At 40.1% G+C, this 16,455-nt stretch overlaps 1 protein-coding gene across 34 annotated transcripts in view; it reads left to right on the forward strand.

The window, feature by feature from the left end:
• Positions 1 to 584: 584 nt before the first annotated feature.
• The window catches only part of MPDZ (multiple PDZ domain crumbs cell polarity complex component), a 176,497-nt gene continuing 160,626 nt past the window's right edge, over positions 585 to 16,455 (forward strand). For 15 of the 34 annotated variants that reach the window (XM_055092129.2, XM_055092130.2, XM_063594022.1 and 12 more), the window contains exon 1: positions 599 to 908. The gene's annotated coding sequence lies outside the window, so the exon portion shown is untranslated. Of the gene's footprint in view, positions 909 to 3,528; positions 3,727 to 16,455 lie in introns of all 34 variants that reach the window. The other 19 variants (XM_034967137.3, XM_057298754.2, XM_034967150.4 and 16 more) reach the window with 4 other exon arrangements.

Consider the following 16,455-nt stretch of genomic DNA (forward strand, 5'->3'; position numbering starts at 1 on the left):
TGGCACAAAATAGAAATGAATATCTGTTCTTCCTGGGGCCATGCAACTCTAATAACTTTTCCATGTTTACTGTTTTTGCTTTTTAATTGGATCATCAGACTAAGAATGCACCCTGATGTGCGAAAAGTTACTTAGAAAGTGAGACGACTGCCCCCACCCTTCTGATTAAAGCGCTTCTCATAAGCATCCTATGCCATTCAGTAAGCTACCCATGCAGAAAGCATCCACAGGGCAGTGCACATAAGGAAAATCTGAGGAGCTAGAAACAGGCTACCAGTTTCCGCAGGTTGACAAAATCGGCAGAGAAAAATACAAGACTGCCATTAAATTTGAATTTCCGATAAACAACGAAGAACTTTTTAGTATAAGTACGTCCCAAATATTGCATGGGATATACTTGTACTAAAATTATTCCTTTTTTTTTATTTGAAATTCCCATTTAACAGAGCAGCCTATATTTTATCTGACCACCTCACAAGTCCACTACTCACACCCCAGGTCGAGCGGCCCAGGAGCGAGTTTAAAACCCCGCACAGGCCTGCTCGGCCGCGTCCCCTGATTGGCCAAGGCGCGCCCGCCGCCCCGCCGGTCGCAGGCGTCACGGCAGCCCCAGCAGCCTGGGCCCCGCCGCCGCCTCCGCGGCAGCCCCGGTCGGCGCAAGTGCGGCGCGCGCTGGGGGAGGGGGCGCGGCGGAGCGCTAGGCTGGCGTCGGGCCGCCGCGGGATTAAGTTTCTCAGTCACGCGTGAGTGTCTGTGCGTTTTGATCCCGAAGCTCCTCGCCGGGCCGTTACTTCAGAAGAGAAGACAGCGAGCGTGGGCGAGGCGAGGCATCCAGAGGCCCCGGCGACCCCTGCTCCCTCGTCCTCCGCCCCCTCGCGTCGCGGCCCTGGGCGGGCGCCGCGAGCCGGGTAAGCGGCGCTTGAGCCCCGGCCCAGAGGCCGAGGCGCGCCCCCGCGCCCTGCGCGCGCGCGCCGGCGGGGAAGGTGCGCGGGCGCCCGGGGCTCGGCGCGCGGGGGTGGGGGTGGGGGTGGGGGTGGGGGCGGGGATGGGGATGGGGGTGGGGGCGGGGGTGGGGGTGGCGGCGGGCGGTGGGGTTGTGGGGCGGTGCGCTTGCCCCACCCCGCGCGGCCCGGCGCTTCGCGGAAGCCGCTGCTGTGGCTTTTTTAAAAGGATGGGGTCTAGAAGTTTCCTTTGCTACTCGCAAGTCTCCACTCCCCCCAGCCCCGCGGTGGATAATCCTAGACCTTTCAGCCCCCCCCACCCCTTTCTTTTGCTCTCGCCGACTAAGAGGTTTAAAAGTTTTTCCTTTTCCTTGACCCAGAGGGGCACAGTCTTGGTGTCGGGGGGCTGGGGGTGGGGTGTTAGCCTGGGGGCCCGGAGCGCAGACCAGGCCTCCAGGGCGCGGGAGCCTGTTGCTCTCCGCTGCAGGGGCCGCTCCCGGACGCCCCATCCGCCGTTACGTGGTCCCGGGATGTGCGGGTTGCGGTAGAGAGTGGGCAGCAATGCTCCTGGTCCTGCGTTCTCGCCTTAGCCGCGGGGACCCCGAGGCGAGCCGCTAATGGGTACCGGTGCCCCGTCCCTCACCCCTGGCACCGGTGCCCTTTTAACCGCCGCTCCCGTTGGTGGGAGCATGTTGGTCTTGTCTCTCCCTTAGTCTCCTCACCCCCCGCGCTGATGGGCGCCTTTGTCTGCGATTTGGCAGCCCCAGGATGCCGGATGTTACTATTGAAGCGATGTTAGGGAGACGCTTTGTGTCTTGCGGAGTTGCGCGTTTGTTGGGTGGTGATGGTGTACATTTTTGTTTGCATTCTTTGCAGAGGCACAAAGGCTGGGCTATTCTTCCCTGCAGTCACATGGAAATCAAGCAGAGACTGCGGGGGAGGAGAAGTGGCCGGGCGCCGGCGGGAGGTAGAGGCCGCTCCGTAGTCACTGGGGGCGAGTGGGGACCCCGGGAGACCTCTACTGCGCGGTGCGGCTTTTGAGGTGCTCCGCTTGGGAAGACCCCGGCAATGGGCACTGACTGCCTTTTTGCAGTAGGGGCTGCGGTTGGAGGCTAGTGTTTCCTAGGTATCATCAGATAGATAAGAGGACCATGACTTCACCAGCGTAGAAGGAAAACTTCTCCATGTTCCTTGATGTCATAGAGAAGGAATCTGATAAGTGATCAGACTGCCTCGTCCTGCCTTGTAGACAGTTTGATGTAAACATCCCCTTCGTGTTTCCCTGAAATTCCTGGTTTAGGTTACCCTTTATAGAATAAATAACACCTTATCTGAAAACTAACGAGGAGGAGGTGATGGTTTCGGGCTTGGGAGTTTTACATGTTGAATTTGGGTATGAGTGATTACAATGAACATCTTGTAATGTTGGAACCATCTAAATCTGTATAATGTATGCCTTAGCACCTGATGGAATTTTGGCAAACAATAGTGTTTTAAAAACCTAGCAAAACTTGGCCAGGCGCAATGGCTCACGCTTGTAATCCCAGCACTTTGGGAGACCGAGGTGGGTGGATCACTTAAGGTCAGGAGTTCAAGACCAGCCTGGCCAACATGGTGAAACCCTGTTTCTACTAAAAATACAAACATTAGCGGAGCGTGATGGCTCGCGCCTGTAGTCTCAGATACTAGGGAGGCTGGGGCAGGAGAATCGCTTGAACCCGGGAGGCAGCGGTTGCATTGAGCCGAGATCGCGCCACTGCACTCCAGCCTGGGTGACAGAGCGAGACTCTGACTCAATAAATAAGTAAATAAATAAAAAATAAAAATCCTAGCAAAACGTTCCTTGACTTGATCTTCTAATACAATACCAAGCTTTGGATGGAGGCACCTGTACCCTTGTGTGCAATGTAGGCAAAACTAGTTTTGGGTACCCCTTGACTCTCCATTCTTCTTCCCTATCTCATTTGCCAAAACAAACAAACTAATGAAGATTATTCTCAACATATTACTAATAGATTATGGTGTACCTTATTTCTTACATATGTTCCTTTTTTTTCCTTTGATCCTTTCTGTGTTTATTCTTTTCACTTACCTTCTCTAGTTCTGGTTTTCTTTGTCCCTTTACCACACTCCTTTTTATTGACTAGGCCTGAAGGTTGTGGCTTGGAAAGGGAGGGATCTTTAATCAGTTTTTAGTGTGCTTCAAAGTCCTATCACCTAGACATTGCTCTGCTTGGCCCTTAAAGACACCTTTCCTTTTCAGATGCATTTAAATGTACCTAACTGTGAGGAATAGAGGCTGGTCTCAGAGTTTAGTATATTTCTACAAGTTGAAGCTATTCAGAGAGACTCTTGGAAATCCTTGATATGTAACTTTACATGGATTTAGGTCTAGTTGGCCACTTTTAGTTTAGGGTGGAGAGATTTTGCTTGACAAATGATCAAGTGAATCCATTGTCTAGAATTGAGATTAAGGGATTTAAAAGCTGGAGAGGAACAATGAATTGCCTGAAAGGTAACTATCCTCAGAGGCAGATTATTTTCTCCAGATTACATCCCAGATCTGACATAGTCTTGTCTCTCTCAGGTTGAGTTGCAGGTTGGCTACATTTTGTATATTTGGAAACGTACAAAGTACTCTGAACTTCATGAAATATTTTGAGGCAAAGTTGGACTGGAATGTCCCCAAATATGGTAGAGCAAATAGCACATCTGCCAGAGAAAGATCCTACACTTTAAAGAGAAGAAGCAGACAACTTCCTGGTGAATTTAGGACTGCTTGATGGTGCGTATGAGTGATGATATATGTCCGAAACAGTTGTATGTACTTTTGAAAATAGATATTTGGCCTAAAGTAGGATTTCATTTGATATTGTTACGTACATTATCAACCCCATATTTATAACAATAAAGGTTTTATTTTTTCTTGTAAATTAGTGTCATGCATAGGAGAGCATTTATATAAGTACAGTTTGGAAATGATATTTAGCATGGTAAAATTGATATACTGTGATTAAATAATTTTAGTGGGATTCCATGTGGGAGAATAAGACTAAGGAAGTAAATAACTACTTCTCGATAAAGGAAAACAGTGGTGAGGAATCCATTGCCTTCCTGTGATATGTTTCCAGAGAAGATCCGAGGTATTCATGTAGTAGGTAGTAATAGATGGATTAGGAAGAATGTTGTATTGGGTTAGGCATTGGGGAGAATACAGAATAAACATGATTCTGCTCCAGAAGTGTAGGGTCTTAGTTGGAGGAATCTAATGGGAGAAATAACAGAAAGGTTTTACGTGTTAAAACTGTTACAGGGATTCTAGGAAAGTAGTTAAGTATAGGGATTAGTTGCTCTTATCATTGAGGTTAATAAATAAGACACAGAAAGGCTTTGGTCTTGAGATGAGAGGGTGGAAATGAAAGTTTTTTTGATATGAAGTAGAGCTTAAGTCAGTGGTTTTGCCTTGAAAATGGACATGTATGGAAGAGGCTGGGATGTGAGTGGGCAGTGGGTACTGGAGAGCATATTCAATTTGTATATTTCTGGAGTGGAATAGAGGATTTGTGCCCAGGGGAAAAGGTTGGATAGGGAAGAGCAATTAATGGAGAGCAATGAAGTATAGGCTGAATTTTATCTCTTGAAGTTTCCACTTTCCAATAACCCGTGTCACATTTCCTTCTGAGAGTTAACCTCTTCAGTGCAATCTGGGCTTTTTCTAACATGCACCCTAAAACGTTTGTAGCCATTACCTATTACCCAGTTCCAAAGCCACTTCCACATTTTTGGTGTTTGTTACAGCAGCACCCCATTTCCTGGTACCGAAATCTGTATTAGTTTGATAGGGCTGCCTTGACAAAATACCACAGAGTGGGTGGCTGAAACCACAGGAATTTATTTCCTCACAGTTCTGGAGGCTGGAAGTCTAAAATCAAAGTGTTGGTGGGATTGGTTTCTACCAAGCCTCGCTCTTTGGCTTGTAGATGGCTGAGTTCTCCCTGTTAATTCACATGCCCTCCCTCTGTGTATGTCTATAGCCTAATTTCTTTTTATAAGAGAACCAGTCATATTGTGTTAGAGCCCACCCCTAGTGACCTCATTTAACCTTTATCTCCAAATACAGTTATATTGTGAGGTACAGGGATTAGGATTTCCTGTGAATTTTTAGGAGACACAGTTTAGCTCATAACAAGGTTCTCAAAGAGACTTAGTCTGTAAACTAGTGAGACTCTGAGGCAGTGAGCTCGTATTGGAGGCTAGTGCATAGTCTGAGCATTACTGGGGTAATTTGATGTTTGGCAAGAAAGGGAAACTGCTATTTGAGGACCAAGGTATTTTATCTTTGGCCTGAGGCCACTTATTTTCTTTCTCTGGATGTTCATTGGGAAATTGTGCCTCTGTGGCCTTTTTGTGGACAGAGCATTAATTTTCTTTTTAAGTGTTTTATAAAAGCATTCGTTTTCTTAAAATATTTCTTTTAATGGTTCTTAAAAATAGTAAAGCACTAAATTTGGCAAAGCTGAAACACTGTGTTGTAAATGTCTCAGTGGTTTTTGAGTCTGATTAAAACAACAGAATTTATTCTTTAAATTCCATTGATCTAAAAACTGTCTGTCTTATACGTGTTTTGTGGGGTAATGTATGGCATAATCTTTTTTCCTTCAGAAATGTTTCCCCCTTTTGGGAAAATATGATTAATAAAAGGGAATTTATGTTACATAAAATAAAAACTTTTTTTTGTTGTTTGTTTTTTAGGCGTCGCAATTTTATTTGTTGAGTTAATGAAACCATTAGAGCCATTCTTCCCGATCTGGCCAGCTAAGTTAAAAATAAATAAATAAATAAAAGGCGACAAACTCTTCCTTTTTTTCTTCTGGCCTGTCTGCCTGTGGTGGTTAAATTTGTTTTATTTAGGGAATTCTTATCTTTATCCACCTTTTAGTTTTATTTGTGTCTGCAAAAGCAACATTCATTGTTATTTTCTTGTAAACCACTCTGCCTCCAGATCCAAGGTGCTATAAATAAGTGCATGAGGGGAAAGTGAAAAATGAAACATTTATTAAAAAAGAAGAAAAAAAACCCAGTAACATCAACTACCAAAAAAAAAATTAAGAAAAAACTTATTGTTGTTGCTTATGTTTTAAAATTATTTTGATAATAAAATACATAAGGTAATTATTTATTTTAGTAAATAGCACATTTTAAAAGGTATGGAAGATACAAGTGAAAAGAAGACAGAAAGCTTGCCTGTAATTAGATCACCCAGATACCACTCCCACAAGAAAATCCCCAAGACACGTATTTTGAAAATGAAGATATTTAAGTTATTTTGATATAACAAATGGATAGAGCAGCTGTTGATCAATAGATTTCACCAATTGCTGCCTTTCTAAATGAGCATAATCTGATCTGAGATTATCAAATGTTATATAATTTGAGTTGATACTAACAGCATTTGTTTGAACTGGTGTCTCAGGTCTTTTGAAGAGATATGATACAGTTCACTGCCACGTGGCATGTAGGGTACCAGTGGAGAACGTATTTTTAAAGATTTTGATTTCTGCTTAAAATTAAGTGTTAATAGTCAGTGTTTATACTGATTATATGTTCAAATAATAATTTGAAGAAAGTGGGTTAAATAAAATATATTATTAAAATTAATTTCACCTACTTCTGCTTTTTTCTTTACTGTGGCTACAGACAAAATTACATATGTGGCTCACATGATATTTTCATTGGCCAGAGCTGATCTAGAATGATGCAGATCATCCCCTCTCCAACTCTTGGTGTGTTTGATAATCTGAATTGTAACATATACAGAATGGCAATTATTTGAATAATTTCAGCACCAAATTACTCCTTTGTTAACCGATTCACTATATTGTTAGTTTCACAGTAACTTTATATTGTGTACTCAGGTGGCTCCATAGGATACCTTGCTTCAGGGAACTGTCATAGAAAATGGTCATGAGAAGTTATCCTTCTGTGTTCATAAGATATCACTAACGTAACAAAACCATGATGATAGAGTCATAAAGATTAATGATTATTCTACAATTTAAAAACTCCTCTCCGATATATTTAAGATATGTCCAGTTTCTCTTATACCTTGCTAGGCCCCTGTTTTAGTTCATTTCGGGTGCTATAACAAAATATCAAACACTGGGTCCCTTATAAACGTACATTTATTTCTCATAGTTCTGGAGGCTGGGAAGTACCAGATCAAGGCACTGGCAGATTCTGTGAATGGTGAGGGCCTCATAGATGATGCTGTGTTGCTGTGTCTTCATATAGTATGGAAGGGGCAAGGCTGCTCTCTGGTACCTATTTTATAAGGGCACTAATCCCATTCATTAGAACTCTGCCCTTGTGATCTAATTGCCTCCCAAAGACCCCACCCCCTAATACCATTACTTTGGGGGTTAGGATGTCAACATATGAATTTGGGGGGAATATAAACATTCAGACCATAGCAGCCCCCTTAATAGGTCTTGCTTTGTGTAAGGCATTACTAGGTAAATTTCATAAAGCTTATGTATTTCCTCCTCTGCTTCTCACTCCCCACAAGTGTCCCAGGGTATTGCATTTTAATAAGTCAGGCCTGAATCCACTTCTGGACAGCATTCATTTTCTTTTGTTGTTGTTCTTTTTTTTTTTTTTTTTTTTTTTTTTTTTTTTAGTAGAAACAGAGTTTCACCATGTTAGCCTGGCTGGTCTTGAACGCCTGACCTCAGGTCAGGTGATGTCCCCGCCTCAGCCTCCAAAAGTGTTGGGATTACAGGAGTGAGCCAGCACGCCCGGCCTCATTTTCTAATTTGGGATTACAGGGGCCTCATCGATATGATTCAGTGGAGTGTTGTCTGACCCTTCCAACCCTTTCCCATCACATTCACAGTTTTCCGGGCTAGGAAATGCAGTTATCCTATGCTGTTTTACAGAACAGCGTTGGAATGGCTCTTCATTCTGATTTAATCTATTGAATATATATCGGGTTAGACTAAGTCACAAAGTATTTTTAGCTCTGTGGCTGAGGTAGGAAAATGAGAAGAAATAGCCCTGGGGCCTGGGTTATTGCTCCCTAGCTAGCTTCATTAAGATGTTCAGTGAACATCTGTTGGATGCTAAAGTCAAGCTGTGCAGCCCCTATCCTTTTCTCAAGGAGGTGGGAGGGAGTGTTTAACTGTTTTATTGTGGTATAAGTTATAATTGTTTAACTGTTTTATTGTGGTATAAGTCATAATTGACAATAAACTACACATATTGAGAGTGTACAATTTGTTGAATTTTGGCTGTTTTGAAGCTATCCCCCACAATCAAGATAGTGAACATATCCATCACCCCCGAAAGTTTCCTCATGCATCTTGGTAATCCTTTCCTCTACCCACCCCTCCCATCTCCAAGTAAACTACTCATTTGCTTTATGTCACTATAGATTAGTTTGCGTTCTCTAGAGCTTTAAATACATGGAATCATACAGTATGTTCTCTTTTGTCTGACTTCTTTCACTATGTGATTATTTTGGGATTCATCCATGTTGCCTGTATTCATAGTTCAGTACTGGTCATTGCTGAGTAGTAGTCATTGCATGGATATACCATTAAAGAGTTTTTAAGTCATTTAGAACTCTCCTGCACTTCTGTTGTCTTATGGTGCATATTCATTCTTGGTTTTGTGAGGGAGGAAAAATTTTACTCTTTGAGGTTCTATAAGTGAGGCCTGTGAATTAAAACTAACAACACAGATTAACATTTAATTGATGTTTTTAATTTCATATTCATGGGGGCTACGCAGAAAAGAAGAGACCCAAAGAAGAGGATAGATTTGGGGTTTTTGCATCATTTTCATGATAAAAGTTGTTCTCACTGGTAAGGGAGAGATGTTCATCTTTACAAACGGACATTTCTGTCACATTTACAAAGGGAATTTTGTGTTCTGCTTTTATACAGAAAGGGCCAGGGGAGAGAGTGCTCCTGTCTTCCATTTCCTATTTGCCTTCAGTTCAAAATAATACTGATGCCAAAGTAGCATATTTTGGAGTGGCATGTTCTGATCCCCTTTGGATTCAACTGTGTGAGTCCTACTTTTGTATTTGACGGTGTTTCTCAGTCTTCTTAAATTCATGCCCCGTTTTGATAAACATAACATAGAAAATTTAAAGGCCCTTATTTAAATGTTGGAGCTACAAAATATGTAAGTCAATAGTTTAAAAAATACTACCGGTAATTGTAAAAAAGATTTAAAAATATTTAATTTTGAAAGATAGGAGATGATTAAGTAAAAAGTCAGGAGATTATTGAGGCTTTCCATAAACTTTTGTATCCTACCGTATGAAGAGTTTAAGCACAGCACAGTAGTTTCAGTATTGAACCCAATGCTTTATTTTGACTGCTTGCTAAATATTCCTCACCCACTTGCATGTTTTCTGTAATTCTTATCATGTTTGATAGATCTATCTGTCACTCCTGTGACAAATTTATATGACAGTCATATAGTGAATTGGATAACAAAGGAGTAATTTGGTGCTGAAATTATTCAAATAATTGCCATTCTGTATATGTTACAATTCAGATCATCAAACACACCAAGAGTTGGAGACGGGAAGATCTGCATCATTCTAGATCAGCTCTGGCCAATGGAAATATCATGTGAGCCACATATGTAATTTTAAGTTGTCTGTAGCCACAGTGAAGAAAAAAGCAGAAGTAGGTGAAATTAATTTTAATAATATATTTTGTTTAACCCAGTTTCTTCAAATTATTCTTTCAAAATATAATCAGTGTAAACATTGTTGAGATATTTTACTTTCTTAAAAAAAAAAAAAAAGCTCTCCAAAATATGCCATGTCTTTTACCCTTACATCATATTGCCTTTAGAACTAGCCAAGGTGTAAGTGCCCAGTAGTGTGTTTCAGTGTGGCTCCTGGCTACTGTGTTGGTCAACACAGCTTTAGCTCATGCAGCTAAGCTATAAGGTCAGATGAAATCAAGAAATAAGATGTCTTCATTCTGTTATGAAAACCTGTTATGTTGGCTGGAACCACTCAGCCTTTTTTGGGTCATTTGTAATGTTTATATATTGTCTGTACCTTCTGATCACTTAATGGAAGTGACAAACAAAATAAATAAAACAACATTTAAAGCAGATGTCCTTTCTGGATTATTACGAAAGTAAAAGTTGGTTTGTGCTCTTAATATTAATGTTTAGTCTTTTGAGTGCCAGAGTAAAAAGCAGTTAATGGAGGCATTTAAATAGTAGATGAGTTAATTAAGAAGCAAATAGTCACGTTCATTGAAAGAATAAGCCCTTTTAAAATGCTTTCATGGAGAAAATATCACTTGTCAAGATAACCCCAATGAATCCTACAGAATTACATATGGTAACTAAATAGTGTAGCTTGTTACATTATCTGTGAATTAGTAATTAGGGGATCGAATTGCTGCATGCTTATTTATCTTATATGGCTAAGGTACGTGTTCAGATAGATTCATAGTAATTTGGATTTCTTCGTGCAATTTTCCCTTATCTGAACTACCTGGAATCTTGCCAGCAAGATGTAAATTGTCATTTCTTGCTGAATTTTCTTAGTGTATTCTCAGCAGTGTAGACTACCAATGACTGACAAGCTTATCAGCGGATTTAGACAGTAACATCTCTTTGCTGGCAGAGGACTACAGGGTTCTCTCTAGGAATTCGTTGGTACAGATTATGAAAAATTCTTTTATTGTGAACAGATTTTATTTTTTTCTTGTTTGTATGCATGTTCAATTAACAGAAGCACTAGAGGTACATTTGTTTTGGTTTAGTATGGAGCTGAATAAGAAAGGATCATGGCAAATTTTATTTTTTTAGATAATATGCTCCTCTTTATATGTACACTATTTCATCTTGGAGCTTGCAGGAATGTTATTGATTCCACTAGGATTTTTAATTTATCTCACAGCCATTACTTCTGGTGCTGGGGATATAGCCCTGAGAGAAAAAGGAAACAACAGCAACACAAAACTTCCTACCTTCATGAAATTAAAATTCAATTATTTCCTGTTTTCTAGAGGCATTTCAAACTCAGTATGTCCCAAAGGAATATAACCATATTTCTCTTTCCTCTAAAACCATATATTTATCTTTCTGCTGTTCTTTTGGCTAAATGATGTCCTGATAGTTCTAGTTTCCCAGATTAAAATCACTGGGAGAGTTGACCTCTGTTTCTCTCACTCATTCACCCCTCCTGGCCGTAACAGTTACCAAGTGGTCACTGAGTCCTTTTGATTGCCTCTAATGAATGAGTCTGTATCTTTTCTTTTTTTTCTTGCCATTACCTTCATCTAGGCTCTCATCTTTTTCTATGAGGTTTTTTTAACAACCTAACATCTGGTTGTATATTCATTAGTTCTTTTCCCTCTTTGGTGGAATATTTACACTATTACAAGAATTGTTTTATCAGAAAATAAGTTTTCTCTATCCCTGTAATCCCTGTACCCTCCAAACTCCCTCCCCAATGTCCCTGCATGGTCCAGCATGCCTGCAGGGCAAAGCCCCAATGAGGCCATGGAAACATTACCTTCCTAGCTCCTGTCATTCTGGACCCAAGTACTGCAGCCTCACTGTCATCAAATTATCTGGGTTCTTTATAGTTTTGTTGCCTTAGCAGATGTCCTTCCCTTAGTGAGAAATGCCTTTCCCTTTACTGCTCTCCTCCACACTCTCCTTATCGGCTCATACTTGGAGATGATTCATGTGTCATATCTCTTACAAATTCTTTCTGACTCATGTTGGCAGTATTGAATTCCTCTGTACTCGGAACTTTACCTATCACGTTGCCGTGTAATTACTTACCGTTTTCCACTAAATTGGGAGCTCAGAAGTTAGATACTTATCCTCATTCTTCTTTTGTCATATGCTTCAGTGACAGAGGTGGATAAAGACTTGGGGGCCTGAAGTATATGGAATTTGGGGTGGTTGCCTGAAAAATAATAGAAAATTATAAATACAAAATTAGATATAAAAAATTTATTTGAATAAGAATTGAAGGATCCTATGCAAGTACCTTCATGCTAAATCTTTCTATACACATGCTAAATCTTCGTATACACATGGCTAGGAATATGTAAGTGCTCACTTAATACTTGATGAATTGGTGTGGTTTTTTGGGATGTATTATAAGTACCATCTGTATATCTAGATCTCTCTCTCTCTATGTGTGTATATATATATATATATAATTTTCCTTTTGCTGTTCATTTTTTAAAATTGAAACGTGATTAATTAGCCATTCTGATGCTAATACTGTTGCTAATAATAAATGTCTAATGCTTCCATACTTCTTCCCATTTCCAAACACTTTTGAATACCTTATCTTACAGGATTTTGACAACTGAGTCACAAGGAAAGTGACTCAGACTTAATGACTCTGTGTTTTGCTACTTTGTGCGTGAAGGAAAAGGGAGCTGAAGTTCTTCCTTTGAGATCAGATTTCACTTTGGTGGGAGAAATGACAGTTCTTCCTGTGCGTCTGTAACCTCAGTCAGCACCACTTTGCCCTATATTCTGTTAGCCTGGTGAATGCTAAGCAATTTTCTGAGAGTTTTCCACATCATCTCAGTGCCATTCCATCTTTCCATCCCTTCTCCCTTTCAGCTTCCTCAATGATTTGTTCTTCCTTTCCTCCCCTGTTACTTGTGTCTTGCCATACATCAAACACATTCTTCTCCATGTCTTTTCTCAGATAAATTGATACTTTTAAGTGTCATTACTTTGAATAAGCTGAATTTTGTAGTTTGCAATTTTCAAATTCATTTCTGCTTCTTTGAAGTACTGTGGGATGTGTCTTGGGATCCTGAGTAGTGTAAAAAATACACATAATTTTCAGCAATGGAAAAGAAGATATCATAAAGCTCTGTACTTTACAGCATAGGTAAGACAGCTCTATTACTTAAAAGCTTCATGAAGGAGAAAACACTATCTTTCTGAACCTCAATTTTCTTATCTGAAAATGAGGGTATAAAGTATGGAGCTCTTGGTAGGATTAAAGGAAATGCATATTTGTAAAGGACATAGGTTTTGTTTAAGAAAACAGGGATATTTGGAAGCTATTATAAACAAATGGTTTCATTTCAAACAGTAAAACTGACGCCAATTTCATTGCCTAAAAAATTTACTTATGTAGCCTATTTTCTTTTCTGGGAAAGTCATTATTATAACATGCGATAGCAGTCAATTCTTAAATGCAATTTTATTATTAGTTGTTATTGAATAGCATTTTTAAGAACCCCAAATAATAGATTGTTGCTTTAAATTGTGTATTGCAACCAAGCCTACATTTTAGACATTCCAGTGATGAATGTATATTTGGAAAGTTTTGCCTCTTGGAGTATTTGGTGGTGGGTATATTCCTGAGGAATAAAGTTGCCTTTTTACATCAGCGAAATGATATGGAAAGTTAGTTTGTTACTTAGCGACTCTAGTCAGGGTAGACATCCCTCTAATTAAGGCTTTTAAGCCTTTGTCCTTCTTAATTCTTTCCTCCTTCTTCTCTTTCTCTGCCCCCAAATCCTCGAGTAGCTGAATGAGATTACTTTTGCATGAAACTATTCAGATAGTTGTTGACATTTCATCATATAGACTTTTCAGTACCCCACATAATAATGGCTGAAGAAATATGATTGCTTAATAAAAGGTCTGAGTTAGGGAGCCTTGGAAAAGTTTTAGTATTTTCTTTGACTCTCTACTGAATCTATTAAATGTGGTCTTAACGAGTTATGTGTTTGGAAAGAGTAAAAGCTTACAAAATTTTCTTACATCTTCAAATAATTAAGATTGATAACTGAAAAAAAAAGTGTTGATTTCTTCTGTCTGCTGAATTTAAGGGTTCTGAATTGCTAAATACTCCACAAAAAGTATTGCAAAGAATGGGCCAAGAGAGGGAGAAAGAGAATGTGATTGTTCACAAGCCCTTCTCAGTACATCCATCTGTGGTACTTCTCTGTGCAGAACTGGAACTAAACCAACAGGAGTCAAACCACTAGTCACCACAAGCACAGTACAAGAGAGAAAAACAACCACATTAAATATTATTCCAAAATGCTGTTTTCTTCCCAGAGGACTTCCGATGAGAAATTTGAGCCTGCCCTTTCCTGAGTGAAGTTTGTAAACTTTGTTCCTGTCCACATTCAGCAAAGGGAAATCATGAAAGCCACTGACTGAATTTAGGAGGCGCTGATGGTTGGGGAAGGATAAAAATATCTAATTATGTATAGTACTTATAGCTCAGTGATACCTAAGGAGTTTATGCAATATACAACACTCTTCATAATTTTTGTAGAAAAGATTCCAGGACGGGAGAAGCCATTTGAAATGGTAATAGAGAAATTGTGGAAGTAGAGTTATTTTAAGAGTTGGGAAAGTCCTAGAAAATGATCTTGGGAGAATAGTATAAACCTGAAGTTGGATGGGGAGGTATGTTGAAGCAGCATAGTTGTAATACTATGGTCTTCTCTCCTACCTCCTAGTTCCACAGTTTTGTCTGTATTGGAAATATTGTCTCCATCCTTTAACACTTTCCCCTGAGGAGCCACTCAGTCACAACTGACAAGCCACCTATTTTTCTGCCCCAGTGTCATCGAGATCTCACAAAGTCAATGAAAATCCTGTCCCTGAGAGGGCAGCTGAGAAATGGCAGACATGTTTTGTACTATCACCTCCGACAGCAGTTGATAGGTTCTAACAGAGACCAGCTGCCAACTATATTTCTGGGTCCCATGGGTACGCTTTTGAGTACCAAATGCTTGCTTTTCTTCTTTTCTTTTTGAGATGGAGTTTCGCTCTTGTTGCCTGGGCTGGAGTGCAATGGTGCAATCTCAGCTCACCGCAACCTCTGCCTTCCAGGTTCAAGTGATTCTCCTGCCTCAGCCTCCCCAGTAGTTGGGATTACAGGCATGCGCCACCACGCCTGGCTAATTTTGTATTGTTAGTAGAGACTGGATTTCTCCATATTGGTCAGGCTTTTCTTGAACTCCCGAACTCAGGTGATCTGACCGCCTCAGCGTCCCAAAGTGCTGGGATGACAGGTGAGAGCCCAAATGCATGGTCGACCTGCCCAGGACACAGTCGACCTGGGCTCATTGAATTGCCTCATTCCAGGCAGGCAAAAGAGCAGGAGGTAAGAGCCTGAAGTAATTTCCCTGGAGAATTTGTTGCCAGTGTAGGAACTGCACTGAAGAATTCTGTGGCACAAAGTTAAGTCTTCTGCATGTTTTAGATTTCCCCCAAGAAAATAATGTGGCTACAGTGAGTGCTTTATGGGCAGCCTCTGGAGTTTGGCATTGACACATTGTTGTGTTCACCTGCAAGGGCAGCTCTTGGAAGAATCCCCCTGCCTGGTTCTATGCAAGAAATATGCCTGGCATGTTGTGTCTTGGCCCTTAACACTGAAAATGTGGTACAAATAGGGGCAATCTGCCCAACAACCTGCATTCCTTTGGGTCTAACTAAGGAGTGAGAGAACAGAAGAGGCCAAATCTTAATTCTCAGAACTTAAATTTTTCCCCTCAGTCACCATGTTTGGTGTGAGTTAACAGTTTGAGGGGAGGGTCCCCTGTCCAATAGAGATACATTAAGGAACATTATGAATGAAAAGTATGTAAAATGGATGTTCAGAGAGAAGGTGTTAGAATCCATAGTTCTCTAATGTGTATTTTGGACTCTTTTTTTTTTTTTTAAATTATGGGTGAGAGTTAATGGGGAAGGAAATAAATATAATGCAGTGGGCTATAAACAATTGATTGGTTTAAACATTTTTAGAAAAGGAAAGTCAGACCTTTCAGAGGGTCGGTTGAGTTAGTCCAGCAGTCCAGGGTTCTGATCCCAGACACACCACTGATTTGTTACGTAATCAAACCTCAGTGAGCTTTAGCTTCTCTGTGACCTATATGTTTTTTGAGGCTCCTTTCAACTTTAAAATTAACTTTATAGTTGAGCGTAAGCAGTAAATAAGGGTATTTAACTCCAAGTATCATAAAATATATATAATTCTGGAAGTGGATATGAATCTGCTAATATTCTTTATAAAAGTTGTGTATCTATGTGTTTTAGGGAATCTGCAGATAAAGTAAGAACATATATAGTGTTTGAAAGAGCATTTTGCCTCAGACCAACAATCTTAAAAATAAAAATAACTTTCAAAAGCCAAAGCAAATGTAATGAACATGTTTTTTGGTATAAATACATTTGTTATATAAGAATACTTGTAAGTAATAAAATACTTCAATTTCCATATTATATATATTTTCATTTTCAGTAGGCTTCACTGCCTCCATTAGAAAATTAATACGAAAAGGTATGATACTATACTATTTTCACCAAACTTTCTTAAAGTATGTGGATTCTTGGCCAATGTAGTGATTTTGATCTGTGTATGTTTATATAATTGTGGATTAACATGCCTCTTTTCCATAATTTAGTATTAGCTTATATATATTGGGTGACTAACTGTTCATTTTATCGTCATTTGAATATTCATAGA

Source organism: Pan paniscus, chromosome 11 (assembly GCF_029289425.2).
Source record: "Pan paniscus chromosome 11, NHGRI_mPanPan1-v2.0_pri, whole genome shotgun sequence".
NCBI lineage: Eukaryota > Metazoa > Chordata > Mammalia > Primates > Hominidae > Pan > Pan paniscus.